Genomic DNA, 12,061 nt, shown 5'->3' with positions numbered 1-12,061 from the left:
GCTCCAGATTCGTATGCTGAGTTTCACACTTGACATCTTCTTGGACATCTCAGACTTGACGCAGCTGAAACAGAACCTTCCCCCCAACAAGGACTCCCTCCTGGACCCCACTTGGGCCAGGCTTCCAGCCCTCTTCTTGACTGGGCCTGCTCTTGGACTGCCGTCCTTGGTGTGCAGCCCAGGTGACGGGCAGTCTGCCCGATGCCTAGCAAGGATCCCCCACCCTTGTACCCAATCAAGTTCCTCTTGGTAATTTTCAGCCCACTGACCCCTCACCTGCCTGTTGTCTGGAGATCCCCAGCTGCCCGGTTGTACTGGAGTTGAGTTCAACCTCCCTCCCCTACTGCAATCGTCCTGAGAGGAATCTTCCTGGCCGGTGCAGTGCAGTTGTTCTTGGACCCCACACTCCCGAGTCTGTGCACCAGGTCCTGCCGCCGCGGCTGGGGGCCGAGGAGCCTGTGCCGGCCCAGTGCTGCCCCTCCCCCTGCTCTTTGCCTCCAACCAGCCCTCTTGAGTCTGTCCCTTCCCCCTCCCTCCCTCGCCACCCTAGTCCTGGGCCATGATCTGCACCCCACATGACTGCAGCCTCTTCCCGCTGGCCCCCCACTTCCACTCCAGTCCCCTCCAATCTACTCTACACCAGGCAGCAAGAGTGAACCTCCCGCAGGAAAAGTCAAATCGGGACACTGTCCTGCTCGAAGCAGCCAAGGGCTTCCCACTGCGCTGAGGCTGGATCCAGACGCCCTAGCTGGCTGCAGATCCATGTAGGGTTGGCTCAAGCCCTTCTCCCCGGCCCAGCTCGTTGCCACATCCTTGCTCACTCGTCTGTCTGTGTGTCTGTCTGTCGTCTTCATGTCTCCCTCCCGCGAGAATGTGAGCACTCTGAGGGCGGGCTCGTGTCACTGCATCCCCACAGGCCGCTGACCGCGCGGGCTCGTACGCTCTCGCCCACAGTTTGCTGACTCACAGACCGAACCCCGTGTCCGCACGCGCACAGGCTCTTCAGTCGCCTGGTCCACGGGACAGTCACGTGCAAGCCGAGGAGCCTGGTCCTCTGGGGGCCCAGGGTCTCCCTGCTCCAAGCTGCTCCTGCACCTGTGCCTGCCCCAGCCAAGTGCAGGCTGCCAGCAAGGACACACGCGTCCTTGGTGCTGGCCTGGACGTGGCAGCAGGATCCTTACATTTCCCGTCATGGGTGGGGGGGGGGGCAGAACATGGACAGCGTGGGCCCTGAGCTGGCCTTCCCCGCAGTCCCGGCACCCGTGGGTTCTGAGAAGGTAACACCCTCCCAAAGGACATTTGAGGAATGTGGTCCCTTTCAATCCAACAGCAGCAAATTCCTGTTTCATTTCCAATGAAGAAGGTCCCTAGGAATAGAGTTAAACATAAAAAGGAATTTTTCCAGCGTGTAACTAAGGCTTTTCAGTCAGGCAGCGGCTTTCTGCTGAAAGTGCTGGTTCGAGGCGTGTCTGGTCTTCGGGGTCCCCTGCACACTCGTCCCCGGCACACCCATCGGAAGTGGGGAGACCCTCGGGCAACTCTTAGGGCTTCGAAGCATGGTCTCGCCCTCGTTAGACGAAACAGCTTTGAAATGCGGGCGGACCAGGCTTACTCCACTGACGGCAGGAGGGGCGAGAGCCGAACCAAGTCCTCGCATGGAGAGAACAGGCGCCCTGGGGGGAAAGTGGGCGACGTGTCCACAGAACAGGCGGTGAGGCAGGCGGGCCACTGGCCCTGAGGCGCGGGGCCCAGGGGCGCGCTCTGCTGGCTGCCTGCTGACCCGGAGAACCACGGCCCAGGCCAGCTCGGTGGGAGCCCAGCAAAGGTCTGCTGGCGGCCGCCGGGGCGAGGTGTGAACCACCGTCTCGGAGGAGAAGCCCGAGGGACGAAAGGTGTCAGGAGGGCCTGCCTGGCAGGGCTGAGGGCCGCTGGGGGCTGTGGTCCCGAGTTCAGAAGGACCTGTCGGCGCTGCGCCGCCCTTCCCCAGGAACAGAGACGCTGTGCCTGCAGAACAGCAGGTGGACTGAGGCAGACAAGCATGATGAGACAGCAGCAACTGACCTACAGATATTTGCCAGGCACTGATGAAAACGATGAGTATGGGGTCTTTTCATCCCACGTTCATTTTGGTGTCATTTAATTAGTTACATGTCCATGACTGCTACTACTTTAAATTAGAAACATGAGTACAGTAGATGCTGTTCAGATTAAGAATGAAGCAGTCCCGACAAGTCCGCCCTCCGCACCTGTCGGGGCTGCTCCCGGCTCACCTGTCTGGGGCACAGGTGGCACAGGTGCCACAGGACACGGGGAGGAGCCGCTCGAGTCTCCAGGGCCTGTGAACGGTTTCCCTGTCAGTGTGCCAGCCCTCTTGGGCCTGGCTTCCTCTCTTTCTAGAGCCCAAGCACACGCCACACTGCTCGTTGTAGGTAAAATGTGTGTCAACGTACCGCAGGCAGGAAGGCGGAGGAGGCTGTCCATCTGGTATAAGTTAGATTGTGCCCCCAACCCAATTCAGATTTTGAGTCCTAACCCCAAGTATCTTCGAATGACTGTATTTGGAAATAGGGGCCTTTAAAGAGGTAATTAAGGTAAAATGAGGTCGTTGAGGGTGGGTCCTAATCCAACACGACGGCTGTCCTCATACACAGAGGAGACTGGGACCCAGACACGCAGAGCGAGGACCTGAGAGGTCGCAGGGAGCAGACGGCCAGCTGTGAGCCTGGGGGCGGGGCCCGGGGAAACCGGCCCTGCAGCCCGTGGCCGAGGTCCCACCTGCAGAGAGAGTGCGTTTCTGTTGCCTCGGCCCAGCCTGTGGGCTGTCACGGCAGCCCTAGAAAACGAACGTGCCTTCTAAACGAGGTGGACTATTTCTCTAGAATGTTATAAACTATGTCAAATATTAAACACTGTTTTTAAAACACGAGCTGAAATGTTTCAGCAATGTTTCTCCTCTGCACGTTCATGTGTACATGAACTGCGGGCGTGTGTATTCATAGGTTTGAGCACATGGTATCTGGCTTACTTCAGATGTGTTTAGTTTTGTCTGATTGAATTATTTTATTGTTATTTATATTAACTTCCGAAAGAACGTCTTCATGTAAAGTGAAGTAGGTTATTAAGTAACTCCATCAGATAAGTCATTAAGTCCGCGGCGCCAGCCGAAGCGGAAGGGCGTGATGTTGGGGTGACGTCTGTGCTACTCAGGTGCAGGACGACTGTGAACTGGGCCGTAAGAGCCGGGTATTCCTAACCGTGTGGTCTGTGTATAAACTCTGTGTGTATGTACATGTATAAACTCAGGACAAAATAGTTTTTAGAAAACCCGACCTGGAAGGCCCTGGAGCTTGGGGTGAACAGGCAGAAACGGGAAGGGACATTTGTCTGGTTCTCACCTGGGGACTCCCTGCTGGCAGCCGGGACAGCTGCAGCGGGGGCGGAACGCACAGTCTGTGCCCACAGTGCAATCAAACTAGGGATCCCCCTTGCAGAGCCCGAGTAGCTGTGATCGACATGACTGGGACAGTGGGGGCTTCGAGCAGGGACCGAGGACCAGGCAATAACGTCGTGTCGCGGTAAGATCTCCAGGCGTGCTCGTCCCCCGCGGCGTGTCAAAGGGTGTTCTCGTTCTCAGGAGATGCGCTGGGCGGTTCACAGGTAGGAGCAGTGGGAGGGGTGCTGACTGAGCAGAGCTCCACTGGAGCTCCTTGTGTTACCTTGTAACTTATCTGAATGTTTAAAATTATATCAAAACAAAAATACCTGCAAAAACCTAATTCTGGTCCCATCCATTTCCTTCTCGAATGGTCTGCATCAGAGGTCGGAGACCCGACTCTCCGTGACATGGACCTGACATGGACCGTCTCCGCCCACCGCGGCGCCGGGTCGGCCAGGACGGGCGTGCTCCCAGGCAGGCGGGGCTTGTCACCCCGCACGGAGGACACCTGGTCCCCGCAGCTTTGGCCCCACTCTGACTGCTCTTTGGCGTCTAAGTGGCCAGGCCCTTGTGTGAAACTGTAACGTGAACACAGAAAGCCCAAGGCAAGGATGAGTGTCCACTAGATAAGTGGCCAGCTGCTGGTGTCCTCGCGTTCAAAGGGCAGGAACCTCCAGGTAGGGACAGTGAGAGAGCAGTGCCCCGGAGGGAGGCCTGTGGGTGGGTGAGGGGTGTCGAGACCAGGATGAAGGGGGAAGGGACCAGTCCCCCCACATGGTGGATCTTTCAAAGAGCAGCGGTGGCTCTGTGACCTGCTTCTCCCTGCCGTCTGGGAGGAAGGACGTGGCGGGCACCGCTCCCGTCCACCACGGGCTCTTTCTGCCTGTTCTCCTCTCGGAAGGAGGCGCTGGCTCCCTGCCCCGTCACTGCCTTCCTTCCCGTGGGGAAGAAGGTCCGCCGCTGCCCCTGGACCTGGCTCCCACCCGGGAACAGGGCGATGCCTGCCCGGGGGTGTGACCCCGCCCCCCCACTCAGGAGGTCAGGGCCCTGGGACAGCGGGCAGGGGACCCGTCTGCACGGCTGTGGGGACACGGCCCTGGGGAGGTGGTGGGGTGGCTCCCAGCACACTCAGCCATCCTGTGACACCTAGCAATGTTTTTGTTTTCATTTCACTCTATGTACATTTTTAAATCGTGATAAAATATACATACTATAAAAATTACTGTCGCGCCCTGGCCGGTTTGGCTCAGCGGTTGGAGTGTCGGCCTGTGGTCCAGAGAGACCCGGGTTCGGTTCCCGATAAGGGCATGTACTTCGGTTGCAGTTTGTCCCTGGCCCTGGTTGGGTTGTGCGGGTGGCAGCCACTCGATGTGTCCCTTTCATGTTGATGTTTCTCTCTCTCTCTCTTCCTCTCTCTCCCTCCAGCTCTATCTGAACAAAAAATGGGAAAATGTCCTCGGGTGAGGATAAAAAAAAAAAAAAATGACTGTCGTAATGATTTCAAGAGTACAATCAGTGGCATTAAGCACTTTCTCGATGTTGTACAACTGTCACCACTGTCTGGTTCTAGAACTCTGTCATCACCTCAGTGGGGACCCTGCCTCCGCTCAGCAGCTACTCTGCGCTCCTGCCTACCCACCCGCAACAACTCCCCGCGCTGACCCGCCGCGAGCGGACTCACGCAGCGCGGGTCCTCGGTGTCACACGCCGTGGCCTGTGGCAGAACAGCCGGGCTGCACGGCACACACCACTCGGTTTGCCTCCCGCTCACCTGCTAATGGACGGCTGGGCTGTGTCCAGCTGTTGGCGACTGTGGACAGAGCTGCTGCGAATATTGGTGTGAAGTCTTTGTGCGAGTCCTGTTTCCAGTTCTTGGGGTGTACACCTGGGAACAGAATCGCGGGGTCGTCTGGTAAGTGTGCGTAACCTACTGAGGGGCAGCCAAGCTGTCTTCCCAGCACCCTTTGAACACACCCTTCCCTGCTCTATGTGACAGACTCACCCCATGTCACCGACGGGAGGGCTGAGCTCAGGGAGGGTCGTGGTTTGGCCGAGGACCTGGCGGCTGGGAGCTTGATCCAGGCACAGATCCTCCACCAGCTTAGGGCGGGGCAGGGGTTCCCTAGAAGGGTCCCCACAGGCCAAGGTCTTCAGGTATTAGTGACGGGCTCTGGGAGCTGTTTTGAATATTGCACAAAGCTTGATAGAAGACGGACACTCCCCACGATGAGGCTGCTCGGGCTCTCTCAGACGCCAAGTTACATTGCTTTGGGCAGGAATTAAATCAGCCCGGCGTGGTAATGGGAGTTCTCCCCTGCTGATCAGACTGGCTGGCAGTTATGTATATCTTTGATTAATTTTAAAATGGGAAAATTAATAAATTATTACTTGATAAATGCAATTGTTTAGTAGATGAAAATCTCTTAAAACATGAGTTCCTTGGGGGGATCACAAATGAGTTGGTGGTGAGGCGAATCACGAAAGCATGGGCCGGGCGCAGAGCCTCCGTGGCTGGGCGCCTGGAGCCCGGGACCTGGGCCTGGTCCCGGCGCCGCCCTGGCCGCCGGCCTCCTGCTGTGGCTGCACGTGAGGCCTCGTCTCCCTGCCACGGGGTGAGTCGTGTGGCTCTGAGCACGGGCAAGGGAAGGGCACGGAGAACAGGACAGCCCTTCTCTTCTAGAAGCCGCAGTGCAGTCTGGCCGCCCCCGGGGCTCAGCGTGATCCGGGGCGAGAGGCCCTGCGAACAGGAGACCCGAAGGCACAGGACGCCACCCTCCCGCCCCGGCCGGTGCTGCTGTGGCCTCACTCCCAGGGGTGCGTCCGCAGTCTCCCCCTCCGGCCAGCCCACAGCCTCTGCCTCCCTCCCGGCCTCTCTGGGTCACCCTTCCGCCGCGGTGTGCCCGGGCCCCGCTGTCTCAGGGCCCAGTGGGGGGCATGCAGGAAGCAGCCAATCTATGTTCTCTCTCATTGATGTTTCTCTCTCTTTCTCCCTCTCCCTTCTTCTCTCTCTAAAACCAATAAAGAAAAATTAAGTTAAAAGAAAAATACAAATTCACGTGTAACAACATATTGTGCTAAAACCCGAGAGCATCCCATGCCTTACTCACCTAATTCTCACCGCAATCCCATGAGTACGATTGGTACCCTCATGGAACCCATGGGAAACTGAGTCAGGGACTCCTCAAGGTCACCCAGCTGTAAGTGCCTGAGCCGCCGTCCTCCCCTGACACCTGAGGCGTCTTTGCTGCTCAGCAGGGCCTTCGGTTCCTCCCTGCGGGGTGGCTGGCCACCGACCTGTCCACTTCAGACGCGCGAAGCACAGGGGAGCTGCTGGGTGCAGCCAGACCCTGGTCCAGGAGCGAGAGCTGGTCTGCTCGCCCCGCTCACCTGGAAGAAGGCTGGCGGCCCCCGCAGGAAGGTGAGGGTCAGGGGACTGGTGTCTCACCCGGGCCACACTTCCAGCCTCCCCTCGGTGCGCGAGCGGTTTGTGGAGCAGGAAGCCCCAGGCGGTGGCCGTGCTCCATGCGTGATGACTGGGTGAGTCCTGCCCGGTGGCATGGGCACAGGACAAGCGCGACACCCATCCGAAGCAGGGGGCGGCGTGGCTATGTCCACCACGCTGCTCCAGCTTCCAGGGATGTGGGGACTTGGGGGATAAGCTGCACAAATGCACAGGCCCCACCAGCAGCCCGGGCCCTGCCTTTCCCGCGCCCTCCTGTGCTTCGGTGTCCGCTCCAGCCGGCCCCAGCTGCTCTGCGGGGCAAAGGGAGCAGTCCCCCAGCTCCAAGGACGACTGCGGATGGAAGGCTGGGGTGGCAGGGCCTGGCTCCCTGTGTCCTTTGCTGGCCTGGCCCTGCACCCGTGCTCCTCCAGTCTCCGTGCCTGCGTTCCACCCGCTGCCTTCACCCCAGGAGCCTGGCCCCACAGCCCCGGCCTCTGCCCACCTCCTCTGCGATCCCTGCTCCCTGGGTGCGGGCGCGCGTCCGCCCTGCAGCAGGACTGCTCCTCTGGCTGGAGGCCCGCAGGGCAGCTCTTCTCCTCCAGTGTGGCGTCATTTACAGCGAGAAGGCACAGGCCTCCGGCGCGCAGTCTGAGAAATGCGCTCATCCTGTGACCCACGCCCACCGAGGTTCGCAGCATTTCTACACCTCAGCTCCCCCGCGCCCTTCTCAGCCAGCCTCCTCCAGGCCCCGCGACCTCTGGTCCTGGTCCGCTTCGGCCACTGGAGGTTAGTCTCACCTGCGCCCTGACTTCATACGCGTCGCCCTGGAAGCTGATCAGGGTGAGCACCCTTCTATCTCACCGGCCACTTAGAACTCTTTTTGTTTTTTTTTGTTTTTTTGGTCAAGTGTTTGTTCAAATCTTTGCCCATTTTTTTCATAAGGGTTTTTCCCCACCACCCCTTATTCCCTCCATACCCTCTTCCACCTCCACCGCCCCTTCAAAGGTTTTCTTTTTTCTTTTTCAAAAAATATTACTGAATTATAGGAATTCTCTGTATATTCTGGGTAGACATCCTTTATCAAATATGTGTCACAAATATTTTCTTCTAAACTGCGGTTTGCCCGTTCATTTTCTTGGTGTGTTTCAGAGTAGAAAAAGTCCAATTTGTCATTTTTTTCTTACTGGCTCTTCCTCTGTCCTAAGAAATCATTGCTTACCCACACTGGAAAAACAGCCCCTCTGTCTGCTTCTTTAAGCCTATGACACATTTTGGTTTTGTTGGGGTCTGTGCTCCATCTTGAGTTAATGTTCGTGTGGCGCCAGGTGGGTCGGGGGTCTCTCTCTGTGCTGTGGTTCTCCGACTGTTCCGGCACCATTTGCTGAGAAGACGTCCATGTCTCCGTTGAATTGCTTTGGCACCATGTAAGTTCTTATTGATAATAAAGTATAGCTAGACAACTTCCAATGACTCACTCTTGATAGAGAAGCTGTTAAAATAGATTTCAAAGTTTCCTCTGTAATAACGTCGAGCTCACACCCCTGCGTGCTGACATCCTTGATTGGGCCAGTGAGCGGCTGCGGGGCTGCAGCTGGCCTGCCCTGAGCCCCAGCAGCCCGGGGCGGGGTGGGGCGGGGCGGGGCGGGGCGTGCGCCTCAGGGGTATCACACTGATTTTCTCTTAGAGCCCGGTGGGGTCCAACCAGCCTCATGTGCCCTCTCGATGTCCCCAGTCTAACCCAATGTGCCTGGCTGGCCTCCCTTCGCCGTCCTGATGTGAGGATGCCAAGCCCTCTTCCAGGCTTCCACCCGCGTGGACACACACGCGAGCGGGCCCTGGAGGCCCCGTGTCCCTCCCGAGGACAGTGCGCCGTCCTCCAGTCGCCAGCCGTCCCCATAGTGGCAGACACATGGCACAGTGGGGAGGCCAAGGCCCCGAATCCCAGCTCTGCACCACTGGCGGCAGGACGCTGGCTCCCCGGCTCAGCTCCGCAGGAGCCTCATGTGCTCGGTCAGCTGCCGGAGGCTCCGTGAGGCTGAGACGCCGGAGAGTTCACCGCGATCTTCCTTCTCTGCTGACCGTTCGCACTCGTCCAGCCAGGAAGGGCAGGGCCCTCACCTCCACTGTGGAGCAAAGGAAATTAGGCCTCAGGGATGCCAGACGACAGTCCCTGAAGAGCTGGGTTTCGCCTCGGACCTCAGCTCAGCCTCGTGGTCCAGGCTCCGAGGGCTCCCTGCCCTCCCTCCTGAGAGCAGCCGTGGGCCCAGCAGTGGGCAGGGCCCAGAGGCCAGTTCTGCCTTGGAACAGGTTCTGACTTGCCTTTGTGTGTGCATGTGTTTGCTTTTTGCTTTTTTTTTTTTTTTTTTAACTTTTAAAGCAAGGGGGCATTTCTGGGTCCAGGGGCCCCCTAGAAACCTCCCAGTTAACACCGTCTTGAGTAACTGAGTCAGGACACACCCCTGAAACCTCGCTGCCCTTGCAGGGTCCTAGGTTGTTTTCAGCGTCCCTGTCACTCAGCGCTGGCTGGCCGTCCTGACACAGGGATGCTTGCAGTGGAAGTCTGTTGACTACCCTGAGCCTCAGACAGACAATAAAGAGCTTCTGATGGTTTTGACACCGAACGCGCCAAAGCTGGTCCCCAGGCCCACGTCACGTGCCTCAGCCCTGTGTGGAGGGGCCCTGTGCTCGTCGGTGGCTGTGCTGCTGCCCTGGAGGTCGGGGCCCACGCTGCGCTGTCTCCACCACACTGGTGGCCACGGCCTGGGCCATGCAGCCTGAGCCTTGGCTACAGCAGGCCTAGTGCCCGGGAGGCTGGAAGCAAAAGGACCTCCTCTAGTTCTGACTCTGCAACACCTCCTTGAGCCCCTCAATCTCGCACCTGGAGCATGGAGATAGTAACGGTCCAGCCCCAGGGTCTGAGGATTGAGTGGGGTGAAGGATGTAGCGAGCTGCCTTCTCGCGGCTGCACCTGCCGCATGGGGAACAGCGGCCCCACTCTAAAGGGGAGGCATGTGCAGCCCTGCGCCTGGCTCACCACAGGCGTAAGCGCCACATGCCCTTGCCTCACGTCACTGCTCTGCAGACCCTGACGCTTCACCAGACTGGTCAAGACCCCCCTCGAGCGAAAAGACCGTGACACTCTGAAGGTTCAGATGATTGTTAGCATTTTTAAGCAATAAAGTATTTTTCAATTAAGGTATGCACTTTGGTTTTTGTAGAAATATAATATTGCACACTTAACAGACTACAATGCAGTGTAAACACAATTTTTATAGGCACTGGGAAACCAAATATTCCTGTGAATCAATTTATCACAATATTTGCTTGATTGCAGTATTAGTTTATGGCGGTGGTCTGGGACTGGACCTGAAGTGCCTCTGCAGTGTGCCCGTATGTGACCTGGGGACGAGGCAGCGCAGGTGGTCCTGGCTAGTCGCTGCTCAGTGCTCTGAGTGATCGTGGTCAGTGTGGAGCCTGCTGTGGGAATGGAGGACGCCCACAGAGGTGCCCGGCAGGGAAGCCTTTGTGTGGGCATTTCGAGGCTGCCATACACTGTGAGTTCACTCCCTGGTTTCGTGTTGATGGGGTTCCTATTCCATGTCTCGATTGCTGGACCACCACTGGGCAGTGGTGAGCTGCGCTGACCCCTCTCAGGACTGACAAGCTCGAGGGCACACATGGGAGTCAGGGTAGCAGGTCCCGCCCAGCAGGGAGAGAGGCAGGGGTGCACACGGATGCCGCGGAGCCCGCAAGGTGCCCCGGTCACAGCCCTCATTGCCATGACACTCAGAGCACCCGGTGCTGCTGACCGCAGTCTGGCTGGCATGTGACAGCCTGGTCCCGGGGACAGGCCACACCCAGCCCGGGAGCATCCTTGGTCCTCAGCTCCAGGACATGGCTGCAACCTCAGGCCGAACCTTTCTGACCCTCAGGCGTGACCAGGCTCTCAGTGAGCCTTACGAGCTCGGAGTGCGAACTCAGTGTGCTGCTGCAGGAACAGCTCACAAAGCCCTGTTCTGAGCCCACCTCTGCAGCCATTAGCCGTGTCCTCAGGGAGTCATCTTGTCCCTTTGGACCCCAGGGTCCTCATGGACAGACTGGGGGAGAGGTGGCTGCTTTCCAGGGCACATTCCAGTCTGGCATTTCCCGCCCACCTTCCCCACTGAATACTGATGGGAGCGGCCGTCCTTACTGCTGGGTTCTGGCCAGGGCCACACACGCGGTGTCTCCGCCCACAACCTGCCTGGCGTCGGCAGCCACGCCCCCTTGTGGAGTGGGCGTGACAGGGCTGCAGCAGCCACGCCCCCTTGTGGAGTGGGCGTGACAGGGCTGCAGTAGCCACGCCCCCTTACGGAGTGGGCGTGGCAGGGCTGCAGCGCTGAGCTGGTAGTCCTGGTGCTCCAGGCTCTGCGGAGGTGGAGCGGGATGTTCTTGAACTGCAAAGTGCTGGTCATCTTAAGGATGAAAGGACCTTTCTCATGTTTTTCTTTTCCACCATTTATTGTCCTGTGGGAGTGACATGAAAAGGTCAAGAGCTGGACATTTCCTGGCTCCCTGATAGGGTGGGTCCACTTTTGGCCTGAGTGCCGGCCACGAGCAGAAGGGGGTGGGCATCACACTGCCCCCCCGGGGGGGTTCTTAGGACACAGAAAAGGGGCCCGAGGCACTGGCGGCGCAGACCCCGTCACCTCCCAGCGCCCCTTAGAGTTCTGAGTTTGGAAGTGGCAGACCCAGGGCCAGGCCGCCTCTTCTCGCTTGTGTTCCTGGTCAGGACGTGACTCCTTTAGGCTCAGTTGCCTCATTTGCAGAATTCAGACGACAGTGACTCCATGGCACGGAGGGTGGAGAGGACGCCCCGGAGGCCTGCTGTGAGCCCGGAGGCTCTGGCTTCGGCGAACATGGCATCTGACAAACATTGCTCAGGTTTCGGCCACGGGTGGTGCCACGGGGTGGTGCCATGGTTTTCTGGGTGTTACCCACCGAGCTCGTTTTGTTAGAGAATATCAATGCAGGTCGAATGCCTTGGGGACGCAGGGATCCCTGGAAACACAGCACAGACTGGACCAGAACCGGCCTGCTGGCCAGCAAGCACCGGGCGGTTCCGGAGAACACTATGCGCGCCCACTCACACCCACTACGCGAGGAACTGCGTCCAGTGGGCCCCAAACCCTGAGCAGCAGTTT

Source organism: Molossus molossus, unplaced genomic scaffold, assembly GCF_014108415.1.
Source record: "Molossus molossus isolate mMolMol1 unplaced genomic scaffold, mMolMol1.p scaffold_m16_p_12, whole genome shotgun sequence".
NCBI classification, from domain to species: Eukaryota; Metazoa; Chordata; class Mammalia; order Chiroptera; family Molossidae; genus Molossus; species Molossus molossus.
Note: the sequence above shows the minus strand (reverse complement) of the source record.